This window comes from Prionailurus viverrinus, chromosome C1 (genome assembly GCF_022837055.1).
Source record: "Prionailurus viverrinus isolate Anna chromosome C1, UM_Priviv_1.0, whole genome shotgun sequence".
NCBI lineage: Eukaryota > Metazoa > Chordata > Mammalia > Carnivora > Felidae > Prionailurus > Prionailurus viverrinus.
This window is the reverse complement of record NC_062568.1, coordinates 102,156,539-102,169,329: the sequence shown is the minus strand read 5'-3', so window position 1 is coordinate 102,169,329 and position 12,791 is coordinate 102,156,539.

The following is a 12,791-nucleotide window of genomic DNA, read 5'->3' as shown; positions in this document are numbered from 1 at the left end:
AACTGAAAAGAATATATCAGACCTGCTTAATAACCATTTGATCCATCTGGAGTCACCATAAGTCAGAGTTACAAGTTGATTTTCATAGTTCATGTTAGAAGCTGGTGACTTTTGTATATGAGGTGGCTTTTCACAGCATTCCGCAGCCATGAAAGCCTGAACCCATCCTTGAATGAAATTAGTAATTGCAGTTAGATCTCAAGATGCCCAGGTTGAACAATGCAGACTAATTTCCCTCAAAGAACCAAAGTATCAGCACCAAAGTTCACCAGTTAATTGGGATGATTGAGCATCACCTCTGACCATCTTCAGGGATTTATAGTCAGGTAAATTATGAAGATTATGTGTATTTTGTTGACAATATGTCAATTAAAGGAGGCTTAGATAAAGTGACTTGTGAAAATCATTACAGCATTCCGAAAGGCTACAATTCCTTCAAGTTAATAAAATTCTACCTTTGTAGCTAACTTGATCTTTTTACAAAAGCTTTGTTTTTAACCTCATGTTACAAAGAAGTGAAAATGAATCAACAAGCATTTATTGAGAATCTGAAGAACTGTACTACAAATAAAAGGCTCACCAAATATATGGTTCAAGTTAACTTGCATAAATAAAGCCAGTATGTACAAATACAAAATGCATGATGAGTGTACTTATAATTTCTCAAACACTTTAATTAACATGGCGTAACAGTGGCAGAGGAGGACTGATAATCGGAAAACAAATTTCTCTGAGGCTCTTTCTTTCCCTCCCTTTAAACGTTAACGTGCTTTCAGGCATTGTCCTTTTTATTATTTTTTTCTCATTTTATACTTACGTGTCCCTGTAAATCAAATCAAATCAAATCAAGTCAAATCAAATCAAATCAAATCAAATCATGCCAACATATCTATTGCTGGCTCTGAGAACAGAAGGAATGCCAGACTTACAAACTCTTAGCCAAGTGGGAATGGGCTGGTTACTCCAGCTGTATCAGTGAGACAGCGAGCAGGGGCACCACACCATCAATCACTCCACCTCCACATGCCTCACCCACTCATCCATGACATGTCAATGGAGGGCTACCCTCCCATGTTCCCCAGCACCCTCTGTAACCCTGTTGCTATAGCTTTCGAAAGACCGGTTCTACGTTCTTAGATCTCCTTTATATATTTAAGAACGCAGTAGATTTCTTTAAGAGCAGTGGTCTTCACTTTTGTGCAAATTGTGTTTATGGTTTGAATGTTGTATGTGGTTCAAGTTCACAAGAAGACGTTTTCAACAACAGCAACATAACAGTATTACTACTTCCATTACCATTGATAATCTTGTGACTCAGAAATCAGTATCTCTAAATCTTAGCTCTGATTTTTTCGGTTCACCTTTTAAGAAAATGCACCTAAGTCCTGCTGGTAGCCTACCTTTGTGGCACAGGGTAGGTACCTAATAAAACAGTGAATAAATGATTAGCCTTAGCTAACGATATGGCATTGGGCTAGTCCATCAACTCTAACCTGGGTTGCCTCATCTAAAATATAGTATAAGTAGACTGGTTGCTCCTCTGAGTTCATTTTTGATATCTAACAATTCTAGTTCCAAATAACCAAATATTTAGTGACTTTTATATCAAAAACTCATATGATACAAAGCATTTCTTCAGTACTATCAGCATCATTTGATAGCTTAGCTATGATAGGAGTAGCTAAGTCCTAAAATAATATGAAGTAATCAACTCTAAACATTTTAATAACCCTCAGTTAAATAATAACAAGAGGCATAAACTATTGTCAGAGGCATTCTCTGAGAATCTTCTAGTCAGCTAAGAACTTCATGACTCTTTGGGGCTTGACGGTAATGCTTTCTACCACACTGAGGATAAAAACTGCTAACATCACATGTTGAGTTATTAGACCATTGTTGAGAAAACATGCCTCATATTAGAAATGAAAATAGATGTTCTGCAAGTTCACCCTCTTAGGAGTTTTATAAATGGATTTTAAAATGACTTTGTCATATTTAATAATCTCTGTTCATTTATGAGAAAGAAAAATTTCAGTTGCCCATAGACCTTTCTACTTTACTACGACTCAATGGCCTATGGTCAGTTTCCTTCTGCCTAATTCATTCTCTCTGTCATCATGGAAATAGATAAAAGAGTGTTAAAAAAAAAGGCAGCACTTTAATGTCTACTATAAGGCACATTTTAATCACTTTATTTTCTTATTTATTATTCATATCCACTCCTGCAAGCAATTGGAAACTACATACTAATTCTCAAAGGGATCTCAAGAGAATGAGAATCCAGTACAAGAAGCAACATACACAAAAATGAATCTAAGGCGAATTATTTAAATGTCAAATGAGGGTAACTGCCAATGAGTCTTTTAGAGCAGTTACTGTCAAAAGGGGATAACCTATAAAGAGGAGCCCCTAGAAAGGAGTTTTGGAACAGTGGAGAAGATATTTTCAAGCTATGCTTCCCCTCTTCTTAAGTTTAATTGCAAATAAGAATCACTTCATATTGAGAATCTGTAACAATACTGTAAACATGCAATTCTATTACATTTTTCTACTATCTATAAGGTATCAAGCTAAGCAGTTTAAGCGTATAATCTCAATTAATTAACACAAAACTCTTTGAGTTTGAGAAACACTGTTAAATCGGAACCCTTCAGCTCACCAGTTGTGAGTTCCAGACCCAGCCATCCAGTCCTGCTTAACAATCTTCAGGCTGTGTGCAGAGCACATGGTGGGTAACAAGGATCTACTTACAAGGTTCTGGGTTCAAAGCTGACTCAGCCACTGATGAGCACAGCGATATGGTGGCTGTGACACTAGGCTTTTGACATACCTGGCAGTCACAAGGTGAGCTTGTTGAATAGGCCTCTTCTGGGCACCAACTCCCAGTGATGTTGCTTGCTCAGTAGTTTGGATTAGGCTCCTAGTACATTTCTGTCGGTCCTCTGGATGATTCTAAACTGCTGATTCAAGGATCCCACTTTGGGTGACCCTAGTTTAGTGTGGACTCTGAGGTCAGTCTAGTGAAGTTTGAATCCCAATTTTAGCATAAACTACCAGTGTGACCTTGGACCTTGGTTGTTTCTTCAGCAAAATGAGATTAATGATAGTAACTCCCTCATAGATGGCTACAAGGAGTCGATGGGTCAATACTTACAAATGTGCCTGCTAAGCCTACCATAAGTGATATTATTACCACCACCACGAGGTCTTTTACAACAAAGTTATCAAAGAATGTCCTGGACCCCGGTGGACAGGCAGACAAGGAACTTAAAGGCAGAAGGACACAGAGCCAGCTATAAAGTAAACCATGTCTAAAGAGCTTCAGTGTTCACTAAACACAGAAATCTGAGGGCAGGGATGCAAAAGAATGACAGAAGAAGCATCTTTATGTATCCTGCATGCCAGAGATTCAACCTCAAACAAGTACATTCAGGTATTCCCTGAAGGCAGGACTGGGTTCCCCTCATCTTTAAACTCCAGCTCCCTATACAAGGCCTGGCATGGGACTAATGCTTATTTATTAACTGAATTAGCCAACAAGCTCTCTTTTTGGAGAGTGATTTTACCACTCCATTTGCACTTCCATTAAATAGGGAAAATGCTTGTTTCGAAAGTGCTTGCACACACACACACACACACACACACACACCTCCAGGAGATGTTGCTTTCTCCACTTTATAGCCAAAATTCCAGAGGCACAGAAAAGTTAAGTAACGTGCCCTTCAACAAGTAAGAGGCAGGGCTAAAATTGAATTCCCATTCTCACTTCTGCCAAATGCAGCCTGAATGTGAGAGCGGAAGTAATTATATATTAATTTGCTGTATAATAGTGATGTTTGTAATAGGAGATAATACAGTTTTTAAGGTATGCATCAATCTCTCTTTTAAAGAATTCCTGAAACTGTTTCCTCTTTATTCCCAATGTCTGATGGAGCCATTATCAATGAAGAATCCTGCTGCAGAAACTGTTAAAAGAGTCCATGAAGATTGAACATTTAAATAATTGTTAATTAAAAAAAATTTAAAAATAATTCTTAATTAAAGATTGTTGAAAGAGTAGAGTGTGTTTAAAGGTTGGCAATTAATCTATATGTTCTTTGGCCCATTTTAAGAAAATAGCAACCTGAATCTTTCATGGAGGTTATAGACTTGTCTGAGAAATAGAGGAATGGCCTAAATAAATGATAGTCTCCTATGAGTTGTTTTTATGCTAGTTTTCTCTGGAATCCTGCTATATCGTCTATAACATAGATGGTATAGATATAGATAGATAGATAGATAGATAGATATAGAAATTCCTTTTCCTAAATAAATTTATTTTTCTCCCCTCATATTTCAGCTTTAGTATTTCTCAGATTAATGTAGGTTCATGTTTTTGTTTTGTTTTGTTTTTATTGAGTATTTATCATATCCTATACAAGGTATAGGTCCATCCTTTTTCCTTGTCATAAATCAAATACATCCCCCAGGAAGTCTATTGGTAATAGAGTCTAGACATGCAAGTGACTAAACAATCTCAGTCTTGTGTCATCATTGAAATGACCATCACTACATCCACTCTTACCCGCATCCTTGTGTGTGTTACACATCATTACCTACATTATTACTACATTATTATTATTACAACATCGCCTACTTTGGGAGACATTACCTTGCTTTTGCAGATGACAAAACGGAGTTTCAAAGAATTTAAATAAGGTGACATTTAATGTCCATTCTTGGACCGAACAAATGATACCTCACTTGTAAGTCTCTGATCTTTCCAGTAAATCAAACAATAACTCATTTAAGGCCCATAAAGGTCATCTAAGTCTTTCAAAGCTAGTGAGTTATTTACCACCAGAGCTTCGATGAGAAAGCTGCATTTCAGCTACTGAGTGCAACTGAGCACAATTTATTTCTAAGAATGGCGTGTACATTTCTCATAACCTTCTTTTTAATTCATTCTAAAAAGCATTTCATACCCACATGTTTCCTTTCTTGCAGAATCTATAACACTTCTTTCTGTCAATGTTCTTTCTTCCACTCTGGTCTCTAAGGGTTTGTTTGTTCATCTGAGTTACCTAAACCATTTATCTGCAACCCTCTTCTCTTATTTTGTCATAGAGAAAGGCCCATCGTCTCTTTCAGTCTTTATGTTGCCTTCCATTTCAGTGTTCCTGATTTTTATAAAATTATTACCTCAACAAAATGCATCGTGTTATAAGATTTCTTTGAATTCTGGGTCTAAGCTGAAATTAAGGAAGCCTTTGTTTATGTACAGATAACTTCCAAAAGCTTGCAGTTGGGGTGGTTTGGGATAGATTTGCACACAAAGGGTAAGGAAAATTATTTAACCCCCAAAAGCTAAGTTAGTGGTAGGACTAAAATTCTGGACCATTGACTATCATTTCAGGATTCTTTCTAGTCCTTGGAAGTTGTCGTCTAAGGGGTTAAATTTTCTTTCCTTTAACGAACTACTCCAATTGGCACATTCTCATCATATCCAAAAAGGACACTAAATACATGACATTTTAAGAAAAGTGTGCAGGAATAAATGGCGATGAATGAAAACAGGGAGTTCATGGAATGAGAGCATTAGTACTGCAAAGTTAATGGAATGAGAGGTGCACACACAGCTCCATTCCAGTGAGTGATACCAACCATGTTCCTCACATTCCTGGAAGCATAGAATGTTGTCCCTGCTTACAAATGAAACCACTTTGAGTCCTGAAAATAACCAGGCACCTGAGAGCTAATTTGTTGACAGTTCTAGAAATCACATAAGTTTTTGTTTCTTTTTTCTTTTCTCTCATCTTTCATATATAGATGGGAATAGATGTCAAAAACTATGCCTTTGCTGTATATTTATACACAATGTTCATTTATCTAAAACATTGTAAAAATAAACAAAGGCCATCCAAATGATAAAAAGCAAAGATTATTTATTCAGAGCAAAGAGTCAACCACTATAACTTGTGTTTTGGCAAAGACTCAAAAGAAGACAGAAGAGTGTGGAAAGCTTTCTAATGGAAAAACAGAAACCTTCAGGTATTCCCTGATTTAAAGCTGTTGTCATGGGGAAGTGGTTGAAGAGTTACCTGAAACCGAACCATTCTAAGTGATTATGTGATTGTTTAGGGGGTATATCATTTGACTACTTCTAGTTGGAAGTGGAAACAAAAATTATAGAAGCTATCAATTATTAATCAAGTTGTGGCCAACTTGTGCGAGTTGTTACAGGAGTTATTGTTTGACTTCCTGTATTTTGACTAGAAGGAGTAGTCTGACTTCTCATAAGTCTGACTTATAGGTAATAGGCGGGCATCCTGGGCTAGTTGCTGTAAATAGTGGGTTGATTTCTTGAGCCGGATGCTGCAGGTTTGGGGTCAGAGTTCTATTTTTATACGTGGTCTCTCCATTGTCTATGTGTATAGTCAGTCTCTCAAAATGGAGAGTTGTTGAATATTTTTGATTTTGTGTTTTGTTGCCACTACAATTGTTCCCTGGGATGATGTCAGCATCATGGCAATGTAAGATTTCTCTCCCTTTTGTCTCCCCTTAACACACAAATTCAGTGTCCATCCATGAAAGAAAGTACCTCTGTAGGAGGCATAGGTTTTATGTCATGAGCATCATATGACACCATATTCCTTATGTCAAGGAACCCAAAAGAAGTTTTATCTACCTGTTAATCAGTTAAGACTTCTGTACAGGTTGTGAAACCAATAGGAATTTGTGAGCCAGCTTCAGTCCCTCTTGGCCATAGTTAGGGAATACCTAGAGAGTGCCTACTTGCACAGGCACTCACAGTCAAGAGAGCCTTTATTGAAATCCAGATTTACTGAGGGGAGATTCCAAAATGCTGTTGGAACAAAAAATAAAATAAAATTAAATTAAATTAAATTAAATTAAATTAAATTAAATTAAAAAAATAAAGAAGGTTGGATGCATTGAAGAGGGTAAAATGAACTTTGCCATCACAGCCCCTCCCCCAAGGCAGCGCTGTGTGGGGCTGAATGAGTTAACAGCAACTTTAACAGCAACTTCACCTATGGGGGGATGGGAGGGAAGAGAGACTGATGAGTGACTGTCAACCTTCCCCAACTGTGAGGACACTAGTAAAGAAATGTTTCTCTCCTGTAGCACTCAGAGTATTGAGGTGAGATCTCTATGACTGGTGGGAAAGAAGAGATTGGGAAAGAGGCAAATAAGAATCAGAAACAGGCATCTGGGTGGCTCAGTTGGTCAACTGTCTGACTCTTGATTTCAGCTCAGGTTGTTATTCTTAGCATCATGAGTTCAAGACTGCTGCTGAGTTTCATGCTGGGTGTGGAGCTTACTTAAAAAAAAAGGAAAGAATATCATAAGATATTAAAGGAACATGGTTCCTGCTGTTTGGCCTACTATAGCAAACCAACAATAAGCTACCGGGAGAATGTTACTGGAGGATTTCCCAGCCTGGCCCATGGGCATCCCTAATGTCCCAAATACCCATATCAAATCCCTTCTGTAGCTGGCTCCATGTGCATGGTCCCCAGGGCAGCAGCAAGAGTGAGCTCCAGTAGGCAGAGAATGTGCTCAGAAAACAGGCCAGCAACCATAGGAAAGGAGAAATCACAAGAACGAGCTGTATGTAGCTACCCCATCGGGAACCCAAGAGAGGTCTTCAGTGGTGGACTGATAAATTTTAACATTAAGAGAAGACATACAAGTTTAAGAATTATGCCACAGGGGCACCTGGGTGGCGCAGTCGGTTAAGCGTCCGACTTCAGCCAGGTCACGATCTCGCGGTCCGTGGGTTCGAGCCCCGCGTCGGGCTCTGGGCTGATGGCTCAGAGCCTGGAGCCTGTTTCCGATTCTGTGTCTCCCTCTCTCTCTGCCCCTCCCCTGTTCATGCTCTGTCTCTCTCTGTCCCAAAAATAAATAAACGTTGAAAAAAAAATTAAAAAAAAAAAAAAGAATTATGCCACAAGAGAGATGAATAAGAATGGAGTAGGTGTATCCACATAGGGTCAGAGAAAGACCCAGATATAAGCAGGATCAATGAAAAATTATCTCCCAGTAAAGAATGGGGGAGGTGACTGCTTCTTCAAATGTAAAAAGAGCAACATGAGACTACAAAGAACATGTAGAATCAAAGAAACACATCCTTACCAAATATAACAGTAATTCTCCAGTAACTGAGCTCAAAGACAGTTTTGTAATTTAGTTGATAAAGATCTCCAAATAACCATTTTGAGGAAGCTTAACAAGCCATGGCAAAACAGAAAAAAAGCATTTCAATGAAGTTTTAAGAAGTACATGAACAAAATCAGAAATTTAAGAGATAAAAATTATTTTAAAAAGAGCAGAAAAGAATTATGGAGCTGAAGAATTCCATGAATGCAATAAAAAATGGGAAAAAATAGTATCAATTTCACAGTAGACAAAAAAAAATCAGTGAGGTTAGGAACTTTGAAATAATCCAGTCATAAGAGAACAAAGAAAAAAGATTTTAAAAAGGGAAGAAAACCTAGATGATCTAAAAGACAACATCAAATTAACCACTATCATAATCACTAGAGTTCCAGAAGAGAGGAAGAAGGGGACAGACTGTGTATTTAAATAAATAGTAGCTGAGAAGTTCTCAAACCTGGGGAGAGACTTGGATACCCAAGACATGGATGGCCAGTGTTAATACACCATCCCATTATTTCAGTTAAAACAATTTCTCCACGACATGTTATAAAAAAAAGATTCAAAAATCAAAACCAAAGAGAGAGTCTTTAAACCCGGAAAAAAAAGATTATAACTTATTAAGGAGTTTCCATTGAGTGATCAGTAGATTTCTTAGCAGAAACTTTATAGGTCAGGAGGAAGAAAGATGATATATTCAAAGTGCTGCAAGGAAAAAAAGAAAAAAAAGCCAGCCCCAAACACTCTATCTGGGAAAGTTATCCTTTAGAAATAAGGGAGAAATAAATACTTTTGCAAACAAACAAAATTGAGGGAGTTGTCACCACTAGATTTGCTTATAAGAAATTCAGAGAGGAGTTCTTTAAAACCTGAAATAAAAAGACAACCTAGAAGAAAATGGATAAATTCTTAGAAATGCATAAATTACCAAGAGTGAATCATGAAGAAATGGGCAATCTGAACAGACCAATTATTAGTAAGGTGGTTGGATCAATAATCAATAACCTTTCAATAAGCCTAAGTCCAGGACCACATGGCTTCACTGGTGAATTCTACCAAACATTTAAAACAGAAGTAATACAAATTCTTCTCAAACTCTTCCAAAAAATAGAAAAATAAAACATTACCCTGACAATAACCGGACAATAACACACACACACACACACACACACACACACACACACACACTCATATATATATATATACAAAATACTAGGTAACTGACTTCAACAATACATTGAAAGGATCATACATCATATGTATTCCAAGGTTGCAATGATGGTTCAATATCCACAAATCAATCAATAGGATACATCACACAATGGAATAAAGATAAAAATCATTTGATCATCTCAACATATGTAGAAAAAGCATTTGAAAAAATTCAACATATTTTCATGATAAAAACCCTTAGCCAATTGGGTATGGAAGGAACATAATATAATAAAGGCAACATTTGGCAAGCCCACAGCTAACATCATTTTAAAATTTTTTTTACATTTATTTGTTTTTGAGATCCAGAGTCAGCACACAAGTGGGGGAGGGGCAGAGAGAGAATGAGACAGAATCTGAAGCAGGCTCCAGGCTCTGAGCTCTTAGCACATGGCCTGACGTGGGGCTCGAACTCACAAACTCTGAGATCATGACCTGAGCCGAAGTCAGTTGCTCAAGCGACTGAACCTCTCAGGTGTTCCTAACATCATTTTTAATGAAGAAAACTGAAAAGATTTTCCTTAAAAAATAGGAGTAAGAGGGGTACCTGGATGGCTCAGTCAGTTAAATGTCTGACTGTTTTTTTTTTTATTTTTTGTAACGTTTATTCATTTTTGAGAGACAGAGAGCATGAGTGGTGGAGGGGCAGAGAGAGAGGGAGAGAGAGAGAATCCCAAGCATCCTCCCAACTCATTCCTTCTCAAAATAAATAAATAAACATTAAAAAAAAATTAGAGTAAGAGTGCCCACAGCCACTACTGTTATTAAGACAGTACTGATATCTCTAGCCAGAACAATCAGCAAGATAAAGAAATTATATTCATCTAAATTGGAAAGGGAGAAATGAAATTGTCTTTATTTGTAGATGATATAATGTAACATACATAAATCATAAAGATTCCATTAAAAAACCTTTTGAACTAATCAATTAGTGCATTAAAGTTCCTGGGTATAAAATCAGCATACAGAAATAAGTTGTATTTCTATGTACTAACAATGAAATACTTGAAAAAATAAACAATTCCATTCACAATAGACTCAAAAATAATGCAACACTTTGGAATATATTTAACCAAGGATCCTTACAATAAAAACTATAAGACATTGATGAAAGAAATTGAAGAAAACACAAATAAATGGAAAGATATTTTACATTCTTGAATCACAAGTATTAATATTGGTAAAATATCCACACTACTCAAAGCAATCCTAAAATATGTTTGTAGTCACAAGAGACTCTGAAGAGCCAAATCAATATTGCAAAAAAAAAGAACAAAGAATTATCACACTTCCTGATTTAAAAATATACCACAAACAGATAGTAATTAAAACAAGGGCCCTTGGGTGGCTCAGTCGGTTAAGCGTCCAACTTTGGCTCAGGCCTTGATCTCACGGTTCATGACTTCTTGCCCCACATTGGGCTCTGTGCTGACAGCTCAGAGCCTGGAGCCTGCTTTGGATTCTGTCTCCCTCTCTCTCTGTCCCTCCTCCGCTTGCATTCTGTCTCTTTCAAATATAAATAAACATTATTATTTTTTAAAACTAGTATGGTACTGGTATAAAAATGACACAAAGACCAATGAAGCAAAGGCAGAGCATAGACATAAGCCCCCATATGTTTTGTCATAGGATATCTAAAACGGGTGCCAAGAGTACTCAATGTGGAAAAGATAGTCTCTTCAGTAGTAGGTGTTGGGGAAACTTGATAACAATATGTAGAAAAAGGGAATTGGACCTCTATCTTTTGCTTGTCACAGAAAAATTCATTCAAAATGGGTTAAAGACTTATACATAAGGCCTGAAAGCATGCAGTGCCTAGAAAAAATACGGGGAAAAATCTCCTTGACATTGGTCTTGGCAGTGAATTTTTGCATATGACACCAAAAACACAAGCAACAAAAGCAAAAATCATCAAGTGGGGCTACATCAAACTAAAAAACTTCTGCATAGCAAAAGAAATACTCAACAAAAAGGAAAGATAATCTATGGTGTGGGAGAATGTATTTTCAAACCATAGATACCTAGTTAACATCCAAAAATATATAAAGAAATATATTTGTGTGATATATTCAAATATATTGTGTACTATATTCAAATATATTGTGTGATATATTCACACAAATCAATTAAAAAAACCCAAATTATCCAATTAAAATGGGAAGAAGAAATAAATAGACTTTATTTTAAAGTCATCAATATGGTCAATAGGTCCGAGAAAAGCTGCTCACCATCTTTAATCATCAAAGGAAAGGCAGATGGAAAATCCCCTCACACGTGTTACAATGACTATCATTGAAAAGAAGAGATTACAACGGCTGGCCAGGATGTAGAGAAAAGGAAACCCTTGTGTACTGGTTCTAGAAATGTAAACAACACAGCTACTTTAGACAACAGTATGGAGGTTCTCAAAATATTAAAAATAGAACCCAAGGGCACCTGGGTGGCTCAGTCAGTTAAGCATCCAACTCTTGATTTCAGCTTGGGTCATAATCTCAAGGTTCATGGGTTCAAGCCCTGAGTCAGGCTCTGTGCTGACAGCTTGGAGCCTGCTTGAGATTCTCTGTCTCCCTCTCACTAGAAATCTAGTGAGGCTGTGATATTTGAGTATAGTTTCCTTGACATCTCTTCTCCTGGTGTCCTGCTTCTTCTTGCTCTTAAGTCCACAGTGATGCCCTCCCTCACAACTTGTTCCCACACAGCCATTAGTGAAGGATTTTCCCTCCTTGTGGGATGCCCCATCTCTTTTCTCTAACATACTCAAATCTTATTTATTATTGATCTGATTCCCTTAGGCTTTTGTTAAATGCCTGGATAATGCCAAGAGCTTAATTCATACTTTGACAATAATGGTCGATGGTGGTAAGAAATTATGCCTCTTATTCAACATTTGAATCCTGGCAATTATGTCAGTGTTGTCATATGTGTGTGTGTATGTGTTTGTGTGCGTGTGCGTGTGTGTGTGTGTGTGTGTGTGTGTGTGTGTATATATATATATATATATATATATATATAAAACCCAGAGGTGACATTCTAAACATTAAACAACCAGTAGAGTAAAATAATTAACATATAAATCAATACATAGTTTTAATATCTATTTAAAAAATCTCCCACATTTTTCTAGTAACAAACCAAATAATATAAATTATGTATTTGTCAAGCTGTGTATGTTATAGTGCCATTTGTTTATTAAATCATTCTAGTACTTTTTAAATCACCTATTCATTTTATAAGCTTTTACCTGACCTGTCTTTAACTAGTAAAGCCCCTGTCTGAGCCATGATTTGATAAAGAAACCCACAGCAAGTTATCCTAAAAACCACCCTATTCTATTAACAGCATTGCAGGATTTTTTTTACCTCAAAACCCAGGATTCCTTGTCTCCCTGCTATGAAGAATGAAGAGGTGAACACAAAATGAGC